Raw genomic sequence first — 15,238 nt, forward strand, 5'->3', positions numbered from 1 at the left:
GCTTCGTGGAGTTGGGAGGTTACTTAACTCTAGGGCATACACCATTGAACGAGAGGAACACAGTGACTATGTGGGTGCTGAAGGATTATGAGAAACAAGTGTGGATCAAACTATGTACATTTCAACTATCACATGTACCATGTTCCGGGGATAGTTTTCTACCACTTCAGAACAATAAAATGTTGTTCCAATCAAAGGAGGACTAGTGCCACTATGATAATTGGAATCAACTGTTCAAGGAAATCAAAGTTTACGGGCTACCACGATCAGTCATAGGCTATATGTTGACTACCACGTTGAGAGCCTGGTCAGTTTTAAATATATGTGAAAAGCTTTATGATGATTGAATGAACTTGTATTGATTTTTTTCATGTAATTTTTGGTGTTTCTCTTTTGTGTGATCAAACAAATGAACTGATGCTATTATACTTGTGATCTTTTATCCCTTACAGGCGGCTATACTGCCTCTTTATATAGACTTGAATACAGAGTTACTATTTTATTTCCACTTTATGTTTTGACGAATTGGTAATTGACGACCCAGCAAAGGGATGCAAGAACATAATGTTTTTTGCATGCCTTGCACCATTCTTTCAGTCTTTGATTCAGCATTACTCCATCCTTCCTGGATGATCATTTGATTTCAAACAATAATCTGTTTACTGAAGGAGGGTTTGTAGAATCTCTTTTTAGCTCCCAGTTAGGATTCAGATTCAGCATGATTTTAGGAGTTGGCCACTAGTACATGATGTTCTTGGGTTGAAGCTTAATGTATGAATTTGAAAGGGGATAGGTGGGGCCTATGTCTTATGATGGATGGATACTTAGTTGCAAATGGTTTGTTAGAACTTCCAGAAGTTGTGGAGAATTGGAGGCAGGTACCAGATCGTAGAGAAGGATATCGAGGAGGTGTTCAAAGGACTGGTATTCAAGATGGGGCTGAGTTTGTTTGTAAGGATTTGATTGGAAATACAAATTTGATGAATGCAGCAAATTCACTGCCTGAAAAATTAAGAAACAGAAGTAGGTGATCCGTAAGCATACTAAGGTTGCTACTGAGATAAAGGTTCCTATGCCAAGGAGAAGAATATTATGTTGACGGAAGGAAGCATTGTTACAAATTGAAATCCGTAGTCCTTAGATATATATTATAGCTACTAGATTTTGGACCCGGCATAATGCCGATCTATTAATTATTTTGTGTCTTTGAAGGAACTTTACAAAATATATCACAAATTTTCGAATCGAATATATTTTTATTAAAAATAAATAGAAATATGTTAATGACCAGATTATGGTGCATAAGTACTTGGAAACTAAGGATCAAATTGAGATAGCCTATATTTATTTTGTGGTTTAGATATTAACTGTAATTTTTTCAAATAAATTATCTTAAACTCTATCTAGCTTGTATAATAGTTTTTCTTAGATTTATGGTGATTTAGCGGCACATTTTCATATAAGAATATATTTTTATTGAAAATAAACCAAATACGCTAATGAGCAAATAATTATAGTGTATAAGTATTTGAAAACTATGATCAAATTGAGATAGCCTCTTCACATTGTGTGGTTTAGAATATTAATCCAGGAAATTTTCAAATAAAAATTATTTTAAACTCGATATAGTTTTGTATAATAGTTTTATTAGATTTTACGGTGATTTTAACAAGAAATATTTATTCAAGATTTCAAAGTGCTTGCTAGACCTTTAACCAATCTCCCCGCTTTAAAGATGCTTTTGATTTCGGGCCACTTGCAAACAAGCCTTTGAGGTATTAAAACCGCATTAACTACCGCCTCCCATAATTCAACCACCGATTGGTCTAAACCTTTTGAATTAATGTGTGACACGGAATTTTAACTATGCTATTGAGCTGTACTAGGGCAACGCAGAAGATAAGCCGCCTTGTCATTTACTACGCGAAGTAAAACCCTTAATGAAGCTCAACGAAACTATACCACCAACCGAGAAAGAGTTTCGCCGGCTGTATATGCTAGGATAAGTTTCGGCCTTACCTAGCTGGTTCTCCAACTATCGGCTCAGATCGACTACGCGTGCACTTCGCTATCTATTAGCTAAAAAGATGCAAAACAAAGGTCGATCCGATGGATTCTCCTTTGCAAAGAGTTTACTCTAAATTAGAGATAAAAAGGTAGCTTTAAAATGTGGTTGCAGACCATTTATCAAGACTTGTAAGTGATGTTGGTAATCGATACCCCATCCTATCTGTGATTCCTTTCCGTGATGAACACTTGTACTCTATTTTTCGCCCCTCGTACGCAGACATAGTAAATTACTTAGTTACCGAGGAAGTTCCTTTATCTTGGTCTCGTGAATGACCGAAAAGTTTTTATCCATCGCGGAAATTCTATTTCGATGATCCTTACCTTCTTCAAGTATTGTTTCACTAACTAATCCACTGCAGATTCCCCGACCGGGAACACAACGACGGTTATCCTTCCCGCCATGAACAATCTTGTGGTGGTCATTTTAGTGGTAAGAAAACCGCGCCAAGGTTCTACAATGTGGTTTTATTGGCCAACACCTTAGAGATGCACATGAGCATTGCAAAGCATGCAATCGCTACAAGTTAGTATGACATTACTCAACGCAATATGATGCCCTTAAATCCCATTCTAATTGTGGAAATCTTTGATGTATGGGGCATCGACTTCATGGGTCCATTTCCAAATTCTCATGGCTTCCTATACATACTTGTAGAAGCTTGACTATGTGTCAAAATGGATCGAGGCATTGGCATGTCGCGGCTAACGCATCATAAAACGTAGTTTTGTTTGTAAAGAAAATATTTTCCTCGATTTGGTGTTCCAAAAGCTATAATTAGTGACGGGGAAAACATTTCTCGCAATAAAATTTTGAATCATTAGTAGAAGAAATATGGAGTCACGACAAAGTGGCAACTCCAGATCATCCTCAAACCGCTGGTCAAGTAGAAGTCTCTAATCGAGAAATAAAATCCATTTTGAAAAACTGGCTAATCCATCTAGGAAAGATCGGTTCTACGATTATCCCGATGCCTTGTGGGCATACAGTGCCTTTTAAGACACCCATGTGGATGTCTCCAGATCGCTTCGCTTTTGAAAACCTTGTCATCCGGCCGTTGAACTTGAGCACCGCGGCTCCTACGGGCCATCAAAAGCCTCAATTATAACACTAACGCTAAATGGGCTAAAAGAAAAAATTGCAGTTAAACGAGTTTTGAGGAAATTCGAGTGATGCCTATGATCTCTCAAATCCTATAAAGCCAACATGAAAAGAGTGCATGACAAGCACATATTGCTAAAAGAGTTCAAAATCGGGTCAAAAGTTTTGATGTACAACTCAAGATTACACATTTTTCCAGAAAATTAAAAACTCGATGGTCCGGTCCTTTCATCGTTTCTTCGGGCCACCCCTTATGGGCTATCTCTCGTGGAAAAACGTGAAATGATGGTAAATAATTCCAAGTAAATGGCCGCTTTAAACATTATCATGAGTTGCGCCTCCGTGATGTCAAGAGACTCTTTCAATGATCCAGCCCATACGCACTAATAGATTCACCGGTGTATTTCTTTCCATGTATTTAAACAAGGAAAAGTATGCCATTAGGGTAGCCGCCCCCTCTTCTATTTTCTTTTCTAAAATTCCCAGAGTGTGGTTGTTGCAAGCTACCGAACCTTAGTCCACAAAAACTCTAATTCTTAACCGAAAGTATAAATGTCTTCTCGATAATCGAGCAAACGCGGCCTCCGTGAAAACAACGGGTACCAAAAATTTCAACTCCTTCTTTTCTTCCCCTTTTCTATTTCTTCCTCGCTAACTCCAACTCATCATTTGGTCCAAATCTCACCCATCTCGAATTGGTAATGGTCGAGTACTTTTGCTCGAAAAGTTTAATTTGTTTTAAAAGGACGGGGTGGTGTATGAACTGGCCAAACTCCTTTTCTCGTCTGTGTCTTGATCTTTTATCCGAGATGAGCCGCAGATAAGGTATATTATTGTCCGACACCACCAACAGATAAACTTCGCCGCCGTCCCGCTGTTCTAAAGTGTGGGATTCGCCTCGGTGACCGACGTTAAAAGACTCACATTCGCCTCGAGGATCCGACGACGTTAAAAGACTCACATTCGCCTTGAGGATCCTCGACGTTAAAAGACTCATATTCGCCTTGAGGATCGGACGTTAAAAGACTCACTTTCGCCTCGGAGGATCCGACGCTAAAAGACTCAACATGTATATACACGCTTTTGTGTTATTAGCACCCAAAGATGGTGCCCAAAGAGAGTCGCGGATACGCACCATCGGATATTTCATAGTTCAGACGGGCAATGGATTCCCCGTGCCAACCCCATTCAGTTTTATGTGATCGCTTTCGGGCGGTTTGGAGGCTATACCATATGTACTCGCGGTAATATTATTATTAGACCATTGCACATGGTCAAGGATGGTACCGCCCTAAACCCCAGCCCCCAAAACATAAAGGATAAGCCACAAACCGGGCCGATTGGGTTCACCTGAGCCGACATGAAAGTTGCCCGAAGTTGTTCGCTTTGTGATGTGTTGTTTTATTTGGATTTCCTGTTGTTGACATCGCTCTTTCTCGACTTGTACATTTGTATATAAAGGATAAATAAATAAAACCAAAAATTTAAAAAAAAAAAAAAAAAAAAAAAAAAAAAAAAAGATTTTGAATGTGATTTTTCATATTCTAATGGATGGCATTTTTAATAATCGATCATTTCGATATCTCATCGGGTAAAATTCGAGTTGAAACTAATCGAATTTCCAAGTTTGAAGTTTCGAACATTTTCGACATAACAGAATTTCTGTAATTCATTTGTACTTGGGCCAAAATTTTGACCCGACCCAAAACCCACGATCCGGTATTAAAGCCCACGCCACGGGCACCCACGCTGCTCTCTATTTTCTTCTTCCACAAAACCGGATCTTGGTCCCCTAACATAAACCTCAAGGCTCCAATTCTCCACAAATCGAATCGACCACGACGCGGGTCAACCTCCACCAAACTCCACCCCCTTCCTCCAAAGAAAGACCTCCCCACCTCCTCTTACTATTTGCACTATCAAAATTCAATTTAAACCGGCTTATGGCAGCACTAAGACATAATTACACGAGAGAAATTTCAAAATCTATATAATTCCTGGATGTTTCACCCATTTTTGACGAGGAAATTGAAAGTAGAGTGGGAATATCTTTTGCATCGAATCCCAGCCTCAATATTCCAAAGATTTGGTGTTGAAATTTTATAACAATGGAGGTTTCCGGGTGACGAATTTTGATTACGGGCGGATGGATGGAACGTGAACTCACGCCCGAGTTGATTTCAATACCGCTACAGATACCGACATTAACTCGATAGCCCGACCTCGTTATTGTCGAGTATCCCACCACGAGGGATTTGATGTTTGACACGCTTCTCGAGGGGAGTACAACATCGCTCGAATCCGTGGTACCAAAGATTCGCCGACGTAACCAATTAGCCGGCCACCAATGGTTGGCGACAACGCCATCGAACTTCAAAGACGCCCGACGCGGAACAAGACTTTCTTGCACCGCCGTGGATCCTACAGAGAGGAAGCACACTTTTCAGATGGTCCATTTCCGGGCCATATTCTTACGACCGCCGCCAAACAGTCAGCTCCTTTCACAGATTTTGTTACTCCAATTTTATGCTTAATTTAGTGGTTCCAAATTTTACTACGCCTTTCATCAAAACAAGGGCTTTCGAGAATTTTGGAATTTTGAGACTTGTGTTTTGGACCATCGGGACCAAAGAGCTAGAGATGACATTGAGCATGATAACGCACTCCTCCTCCGCCTTCACCACCAGATCGCTTTTTTAACGAAGATACCATGCCTAATAAATACTCCTATGGATGCCCTCGAGGAACATGAATTCTAGTATGCGCAGGATGTTTCTTCGCCAGAAGAGATGATTACTTCCCGTAATGAATTCCAAAGAAGAAATGAGAAATCGCCAAGGCCAATTCCAGAGAATGATGATGGCTAATCGCCAGAAGAATTCCAAGATCGCTTGTTACAGCCTATAGGCTACATTCCCGCCCAAATAACTCAAACCCAAGTTCGTCGTGGGTCAAGACGAGAAACCTCGGTTCATCTTCTCGCTAACCCGAGGATTCCCAAGAGTTTTTTATTTTCTTTGGTTTTAAAAATGACTATGTCATTTATTTCCCTAATGCATCGTGATTTTTATTTTTAGTGCTAAATTATTATATATCGGTTGATTTCTCAAAATTTTGTATCTCCGCACGGTTTAAATGAGAAATTATTTATGTTACGCTTAATATAGTACTTTCAAAAATATGAGTTTGCTCCTTGATTCATTGGGCCTACTCTCACAAGCCCAACGGTCGAACCCAACGGATCGATCCAAACGGGTCACATGCCCAACGGTCGTAAAACCAAGTTATAAATACAACTCTCCTTTCCTCTTTCACTCATTCCCTTCTCTCAATCTTCACAACTTCTTCTTCACAAATTTTCAATTTCTTGACAATAATGAATAAACTAGAGCGATGGGAAAAGGAGCAACGCGAATGGGCTATCACATTAATTGTGATGACAAAGTGTTTATCATCATTCTCTTGTCACTCATGCATAAAACGATGCAGCATAACTAGATCTATGTAACCGTTTTTCTTTTTTTCGATTTTCATTTTGTATATTAGTATGGTGTGTTAAATAATTCTCACACATTTGTACGGGTTACGATTAAATGGAGAAGTTCAGATTAATTAGTTGTGTCTATTAGTTGTCTTTTTCGCTCTAATATATATATATATATATAATAATAAAAATAAAAAAATAAAAAAAAAAATAAAAATAAAAAAAAAAAAAAAAAATAAATATATATATATATATATATATATATATATATATATATATATATATATAATAATAATAATAAGTAAATAAATAAGCAAACCATAACAACGAAAGGCCATCCAAAAATTCAACAAAATCATTAATGGATACACATGGTGTTCAGAGAAAATCACGACGCTACAAGGTACACATAACACTTGTCACATATGCACCGGGATTATTCTATCCATATTCTATTACCGAAGTAATGATCATCATTTCTGAAATTACGTAAGTTTAACTACCCCCGTGAAACTTTCCTCCGTGATTTTCTAAACATTCAACCATCTCATTAATTGTATTTGGATATCCGACATGACAAAGACATGACAGGATCCCCTATGATGTCGTTTCATAATCACATGGGTCATTAAATACACTTGACTCCAGATTGGTATAGCCTCATATATTTCCTATAAATCTCTTCTTTTAAGCCATTCTTATTCATAAAATTTTCACTATCCTTCCTCTAAATGGCTCAACCAAGAAAAATAACGGCAGAGAAAGACTACCTAAAACTTTCAAGACGGCCGGTTTTCTCCTTATTTTTGACACTGAAATCATACGCCGAGGATGGATTTCTCTTCTATATCATTCAACAGCCTTTTATTCACGAGAATTGGTTTTGATGTTCTACCAATTTAGCTGCTATGAAGATGGAAAATTCTACTTCAATGCCTATGGACAACGATTGAATTGAATAAGGAAATGATCTCCCACATACTTCAAATTCCAATAAATACCCGTGAGTCCCTTTGTTCAAGAATCATCATTTGATTCCAAGAAAAACTTTACTACACGAGCTAATCAGATCTCATGGCACCTCGAAGATACACATCACATTGTTCTTCAACGCCTTTGAAACAGAATCAACGGTTGTGCTCCAATCGGGTTGGGACATAATGTGGTAGGTACATCACACCAAACAAGTCACAAAGCCTCAAATTCACCTACTTTGGATTTTGCAAACTCAAAAGAGATGATTTTTGTCTAATCCAACACCTCTCGAACGAATCACCAAGAAAACAAGAACGCCTCGCACCCCTACCCACTTTAGTAACGCAGATTATGATGCGTGGGGTTATCCAAAATTTCTCCAGACACCACTTCAAAAAGCATATATAAAGGTACTCCAAACGACTACTCCGTTGGTTTTGGACACTGATACTCGATAAATAAATGAGAGAACAACCCAAGCTCAAATCCCACCATTTATTTGATGAAAATGCCATGGTGAACATTATTAATCCCATGGAAGGCATTAAACTTCTTCATCGTGGTTTGAGGGAACTACACGCCGTCGTAATATCATCATCACAACTCTTCAGATTTCCAAGATCGTCAAGCAACTCATGATGTCAACAGAAGAGATCTTGGAAACTCATTCTCAATCCTTGCAAAATCACACGCCCTAATGGAAAATCAAACCAGCATCTCGCAACCAAGGGGACATTCAGATGCAATCGCTAACAAATAGAAGACCTAAAACAAACCGGGTGCAAAATATGCATCTCCTAGATCAATATCGAATCCATGATATTACTAAGTCAATAAGTATATAATCATATATGTTATTACGCTTTTTTCCGCATGCACTATGTATTTTATCTTATCCTTTTGTTTTATTTTGTATGAAATGCTTAGTAGGATTGTCATCATTTCCATTGTGACTAATATAATTTTAACATGTGCTATGTGAGGGTCTATTTTCTTACATACTCATTTTTCCATCCAGGTTGCCGCATCTAGTTTATTACTTCATCCACTATGGCATCTTCATCAAACACAAAGATCTTCATCATCCATGGTCCCTCCCAAAATCATTCCCGAAAGCAATCCTTTCAGCCTATGATGGATTCCAATGCCTATGGCCATCTTTCCATGATTACATCACAAACATTGGGTGGTCTTCCCTAATTCTTCAACCCGACCAAACTTATTCTCCTAGTTTGGCTGATACTTTTATGCTAATATGGATGACACACCAAAGATTCAACCATGCGATGGTTTCTACTTTTAGACGGATTCACAATCCGAAGTTGGTGACACACCTCATATCTTTTTCTCAACAACAACTTGCTCTAACTTTGACCTTCCATATCACTTAACCACCGCCGTGATCTTGGCAAGACATCTTTCATAATTTTACCGCTCCTTTCAAAGGGCAAGCTTTCGCGACTTTTATGGTGATGGTCTTGAGATCAAACGAGAAGGAGATGGCCATGTGCCATGGCTAAACATCACCATTCCATTAGCAAGCATGACCATGAACATGGGGACTGCCATGTTATTTGTACTTTTAAACATTATGGGAGATTGGCATTTTTCTACCGCCAATGAGGTCGCCATATTGTATTCGCTAAAGCTGCACTAGCTCGTGGTCATGCATTATTTAACATTTTAGGTCAGGTTGTTCTCCACCAAACGAGCTCGCAAGACTTTTCGTGATAAGTATATACTTTTACCAACCACCGCTCGATAATCATGAAGACACATTTCCCACAGTTTGCATTTACTTTTCATGATGGTCAAGGTGGATTCCATGTGCCCAAAGAAACGTAATCATTCGCCATTGAGGTTTCATTAATGGAAGGTCCCCCCCGACACCGAGGCATGTTCGATGTTACCCAAAGGATCTAAAAAGATGAAGACCAATTTGAGAGAATCCGGAGACAAAGAATGGGCAGAAATTTGGTGACTATTATCTATCAAGGCTGATGCTAAGGAAATGCATTTCCTTAAAGAGGACCTTGACCTTCACGCCCCGGCTGGATGGTAAACTGAGTTTGCCATTGTACATATATCTAGCTAAACCTTTTGTTTGGTGTGCTATTGTTTTTCACGTTTCATATATCGTGGTTTATTATATAAATGTGCTATGTTTAGTGTGCTATTGAACATTTTCTTGTTCTTTGAATAATATATATTATGATCTCCAACCTCTCGGTTCCAAAGAATCTAGCCCTAATTTTGCTCACGGCCTCTCGTGTACTTTTCTCTCTTTAATTATTGATCCTTCATTCGAGGACTAAACATCATTCTCGTTTGGGGGTGCTTTAAACCTATAGCAAGAATTAGGCATCTTGTAGCCTATATATAGTTTTTATTTTCATATTAATAATTGTACTTAGTGACAAAGTCTTGTTTTCTTTTCAATGATGAAAATTGTCTAGAAATCTCACATTAGTATCCGAATTAGGATTTGTTTTTAAGAAATTTTAGATAATACATGTGACGCAATAGTTTTATACATCTTTTCATGAATATTCATGTAAGCTCAGTATCATTGATTGTACATAACAAAGAAGTACACGAACTACGGTTAGTTACTTAAACTATAACCCCCGTGGAGAATCTAACCAAAAGCCTTGATATGAATGATTTGTGTGTGATGATTGAGGAGGAGTAGTTTTTCCGACAGAGGAAATTACGATCTACTTACTTGATCACCAACTACTAAAACCCTAAAGCAGAATTTAGGCCTTCTTTGGATCGACATAGCTAAAAATTCCTTTACCTGCTTATAAATATTACCGCTTAGTCACTCCAATGAACCTTTCATCAAACCTTTCACTTTCACCACAAAAATTCTTTACCCATCTATTAAACCAAATAAAAGAACCTAAAAAAGTGATGAGAAATGAGAAATAGGATGAAATGTGGAAAGAATAAAGAGAAAGACTTGTCCCAAATTTAAGTCAGCTTACTTGTTTCAAAAAGAGGAAAATAGAATCATGTTCTTAAGAAAAAAAAAAAAAAAAAAAAAAAAAAAAAAAATCCTTAGTATCTAGGAGGCTTAAGAACAAGGTTGGAAAAACTCAGTTAGAAGAAGGAAAGGAAAAAGGATTTCTAAGTATAAATATATGAAGACCCTATTCTCTCATACTCGTGAATTTTGATTATCCATTTCCATTTTCTTGTACACTATCACCTAAGCCCCACAATACCTAATAAAGACCTCTAGCCTCAATTAGGAGTAGGTTGGTGTGATAATAAGTAGTAGACGGATTGATCGACATCGCTCCTCCTCGATTGTCATTGAGATAAGGAAACGTGTGCCCACCGCATTAATCGGAGTTAACAAAACCCGAAAGTGGAAAAATTTTGAGTGAATATGTGTTTCAACACATACCCCGGAGAACCCATTTAGGTATGCTCTCCAAGGATTTTTAAACAACCCCGCTAGTATATTTCAATGAAAAGTTCACCGCATGAATAATCATATGTAGATGTTTTAATTATTGAATACATATTAACTTGAGTTTCAAAGAAATAAATCCTCGCTCCCCGCTAAGGAGATGTATGGATATCCGAGATTAATTTAGGAACTTTGTTTTTCGCCATCGAAGTCGTTATAGTATAAATAAAGTTTGTGAGTATCTTTTCTCGAAAACTCTCACGAGGTTATAACTCGGCCCACAGGGAATTCCTAGTGGTTTAAGGCCTTGTTGCATATGGTCAATGCAATCGCGACTCGCTAAACGAGAATTAGTTTAGACTACACATTTTGGCCACTTATCTATTTTAGTGTCTCTTCTTTGCTTCGAGGACAAGCAAAGTGCCTAAATTGTTTGGGGGTAGTGTGATAAGCACCCAAAAGTGTATTATGAAACCCCATTGAGACATATAAATTTGGTTCATTATGTGTTTAATAATCATGAAATAAATATGTTTTCCTACTTTGCGTATTTGCAAGAAACATGGAAATATTGGTTAAACCGAAATAAAGCACGAGGAACGGGTGATATATGAATTTTCTCAAATCCACAGAAGCATCATACTTCCAAAGCTCCTACCTCTCGAACCAGGACTCGAATGTTAACAAGAGAGCTGCTCACATAATCGTATACATTTAACTCTACGATAGGCGGAAGTTGTAAAACCGCCCAAAATACCGGATCACATCGAACCACATGGACTAATCTAGGGGCCACAAGATTGGATGAGTCATCAATCATGGAGCATGTCAAGACAAAGATAACAAATTATTGGTGCAAAGTTGACACCTTGCATGTAATAAATTAGATTAGGTGTTAATAGTGAGAAAAAGGCAAGGTGTCACTTTGTTTTAATGTGGTAGATAAAAATGAATCAATGTGGTTTGATAATTCACGTGGGAGGAAATGAGATTTCTCTCAAATGGAGAAGAAATTAGACAAAGGTGGGGGATACTCCATTTACTCCCTTGACTTATTTTCCTCACATGGCATTATTTTAGTTCCTTAGTGAAAATGAGAAGTAAGTTTTATTTTTAATTTTGCAAAAAGCTTGTAATAGTTTTAATGGAGGAACACTTGTTCTTCTAGTTCTTCTAGAAATATATAAGTGAGTTTGGTTGTGGAAGGATTTTAGGATCTCGATCTTTTTGAGTTTTTAGTAGTTCATAAGTCCTTGTCCCAAGGATCATGAGCTAACTTCCCTTTGGGGAGTTAATCCAACTCATGTGAGGGAAAAACATTGGTTGTGAGTTTGGTAGGTTTTAGGATAAACAACTAACACTACATCCTATCCCAAAATGATAGTTGGTGTAGTGTCTAGTTAGAAATCAAACAATGAGCTTAGAGATAAGTCATTGTTTGGTTTCACTTGCTAGCATGTATGAGCTCTTAAGTGAGCCATGCATGCTAGGGATCAATTATATTTTTCCGTTAGGGACTTGTCTATGAGTTTAGGAAGAATAAAACCTATTTCAAATCAACACTAATGGTAGCTCACATGAGGAGGATTAACTCTCCAACTTCTCTTCCAAATTTCTATTTTTAATATCAAGTACATGTTTTCAACTTAATGTTTTCTTAATGTTTAAGTAGGAATGATAAAAATCTAGCATTTATAATAGACCCTTACTCCTTAGTTCCCTTATTGTAACATCCAATTTGTAGTTGTTCTATACTTTAGGTAGTTCGAATCCTTATTCTAACTCTACTCAACGAAGATCGTGAGTAAGGAACCTTGATTTCTTTTGCTTCAATTTAGAGAGTTCTAAACTCTAAGTGGTCGTAAAAGCTAATATCAACAAATCAAGGTTTAGCTAGATATATGTACAATGGCAAACTCAAGTTTACCATCCAACAGATCGGGAGGTCCAAGGCCCTCTTTAAGGAAATGCATTTCCTTAGCATCGCGCCAATAGATAATAGTCCGCCAAATTTCTGCCCATTCTTTGTCTCCGGATTCTCTCAAATTGGTCTTCATCTTTTTCGTCCTTTGGGTAACATCAACATGCCTCGTATCGCGGGGACGCTTCCATTGACGTAAAACCTCAATGAGCTTAATGATTCTCGCTTTGTCGGGCACATGGAATCCACCTTGACCCGATACCATGAAAAGTAGCCGCAAACCGTGGGAAATGTGTCTTCATGATTCGCAAGCGGTGATCGGTAAAAGTATATACTTATCCTGAAAAGCGCGAGCTCGTTTCAGCCGAGACAACACAACCTAAAATGTTAAATAATGCATGACCTCGAAGCTAGTGTAATCAATACAACGCAACCTCATTGGCAAGAGAAAAAATGCCAATCTCCCATAATGTTTAGGAGTACAAATAACATGGCAGTCCCATGTTCATGGTCATGCTTGCTAATGGAATGGTGATGTTTCGCCATGGCACATGGCCATCTCCTTTCGTTTGATCTCAAGACCATCACTATAAGAGTCGCAAACGCTTGCCAACCGAAAGGAACGGTAAGAATTATGAAAGATGTAATCGCCAAGATGCAAGAGGTTCGTGATATGGGAGGTCCAAAGATGTAGAGCAAGTTGTTGTTGAAAAGATATGAGGTGTGTCATCAACTCGGATTGTGAATCGTCTAAGTAGAAACCATGCGATGGTTGAATGTTGGTGTGTCATCCATATTAGCATAAAAGTATGCAGCCAAACTAGGAGAATAAGTTTGGTCGGTTGAAGAATTAGGGAAGACCACCCAATGTTTGTGATGTAATCATGGAAAAGATGGCCATAGGCATTGGAATCCATCATAGACTCCAAAAGGATTGCTCGTGAATGAGTTTGGGAGGGACCATGGATGATGAAGATGTTGTGATTGATGAAGATGCCATAGTGGATGAAGTAATAAACTAGGTAACGCAACCGGATGGAAAAATGAGTATGTAAGAAAATAGACCTCCCCAGAAGCACATGTTAAAATTATATTAGTCACAATGGAAATGATGACAATCCTACTAAGCATTTCATACAAAATAAAACAAAAGGATAAGATAAAAATACATAATACGACGGAAAAAACGTAATAACATATATGATTATATACTTATTGACTTAGTAATATCATGGATTCTCGATATTGATCTAGGAGATGCATATTTTGCACCGCATTTTAGGTCTTCTATTTGTTGGCCGAAATGATCCGAATGTCCCCTGGTCGGCAGAGAGTACGATTTGATTTTCCATTAGAGCTGCGTGATTTTGCAAGGATTGAGAATGAGTTTCCAAGATCTCTTCCCCGCTCAACATCATGAGTTGCTTGACGATCTTGGAAATCCCAAGAGTTGTGATGATGATATTCTCGACGAGCGCAGTAGTTCCCTCAAACCCCCGATGAAGGAGTTTAATGCCTTCCATAGGATTAATAATATTCACCATGGCATTTTCATCAAATAAATGGTCAATTTGAGCTTGGGTTGTTCCGCTTCATTTATCGAGTATCGTGTCCAAAACCAACGGAGTAGTCCGTTTCGAGTACCTTTATATATGCTTTTGAAGTGGTGTCTCCGAGAAATTTTTGGATAACCCCAAACGATCATAATCTGGGCGTTACTAAAGTGGGTAGGGTGCAGACGTTCTTGTTTTCTTGGTGATTACGTTCCAAAGGTGTTGGATTAGACAAAAATCATCTCTTTGAGTTTGCAAAATCCAAAGTAGGTGAATTTGAGGCTTTGTGACTTCTGTTTGGTGTGATGTACCTACCACATTATGTCCCAACCAGTGGAGCACAACACGTTGATTCTGTTTCAAAGAGCGTTGAAGAACAATGTGATGTGTATCTTCGAGGTTGCCATGAGATACGGTCGCTCGTAGTAAAGTTTTTGCGGAATCAAATGATGATTCTTGAACAAGGGACTCCTGGGTATTTATTGGAATTTGAAGTATGTCGGAGATCATTTCCTTATTCAATTCCAATCGTTGTCCATAGGCATTGAAGTAGAATTTTCCATCTTCATAGCCGCTAAATTGGTAGAACATCAAAACCAATTCTCGTGAATAAAAAGCTGTTGAATGATATAGAAGAGGCGTCCATCCTCGACGTATGATTTCAGTGTCAAAATAAGGAGAAAACCGGCCGTCTTCGAAAGTTTTTAGGTAGTCT

At 38.1% G+C, this 15,238-nt stretch overlaps 1 long non-coding RNA gene across 1 annotated transcript in view; it reads left to right on the top strand.

Moving 5' to 3' along the window:
* The window catches only part of LOC147491704 (uncharacterized), an 82,182-nt gene continuing 66,944 nt past the window's right edge, over positions 1-15,238 (top strand). The window contains exon 1 of the long non-coding RNA XR_015198196.1: positions 1-311. This is a non-coding gene — a long non-coding RNA (uncharacterized LOC147491704). The remainder of the gene's footprint in view (positions 312-15,238) is intronic.

Source organism: Coptis chinensis, chromosome 6 (assembly GCF_015680905.1).
Source record: "Coptis chinensis isolate HL-2020 chromosome 6, ASM1568090v1, whole genome shotgun sequence".
NCBI classification, from domain to species: domain Eukaryota; kingdom Viridiplantae; phylum Streptophyta; class Magnoliopsida; order Ranunculales; family Ranunculaceae; genus Coptis; species Coptis chinensis.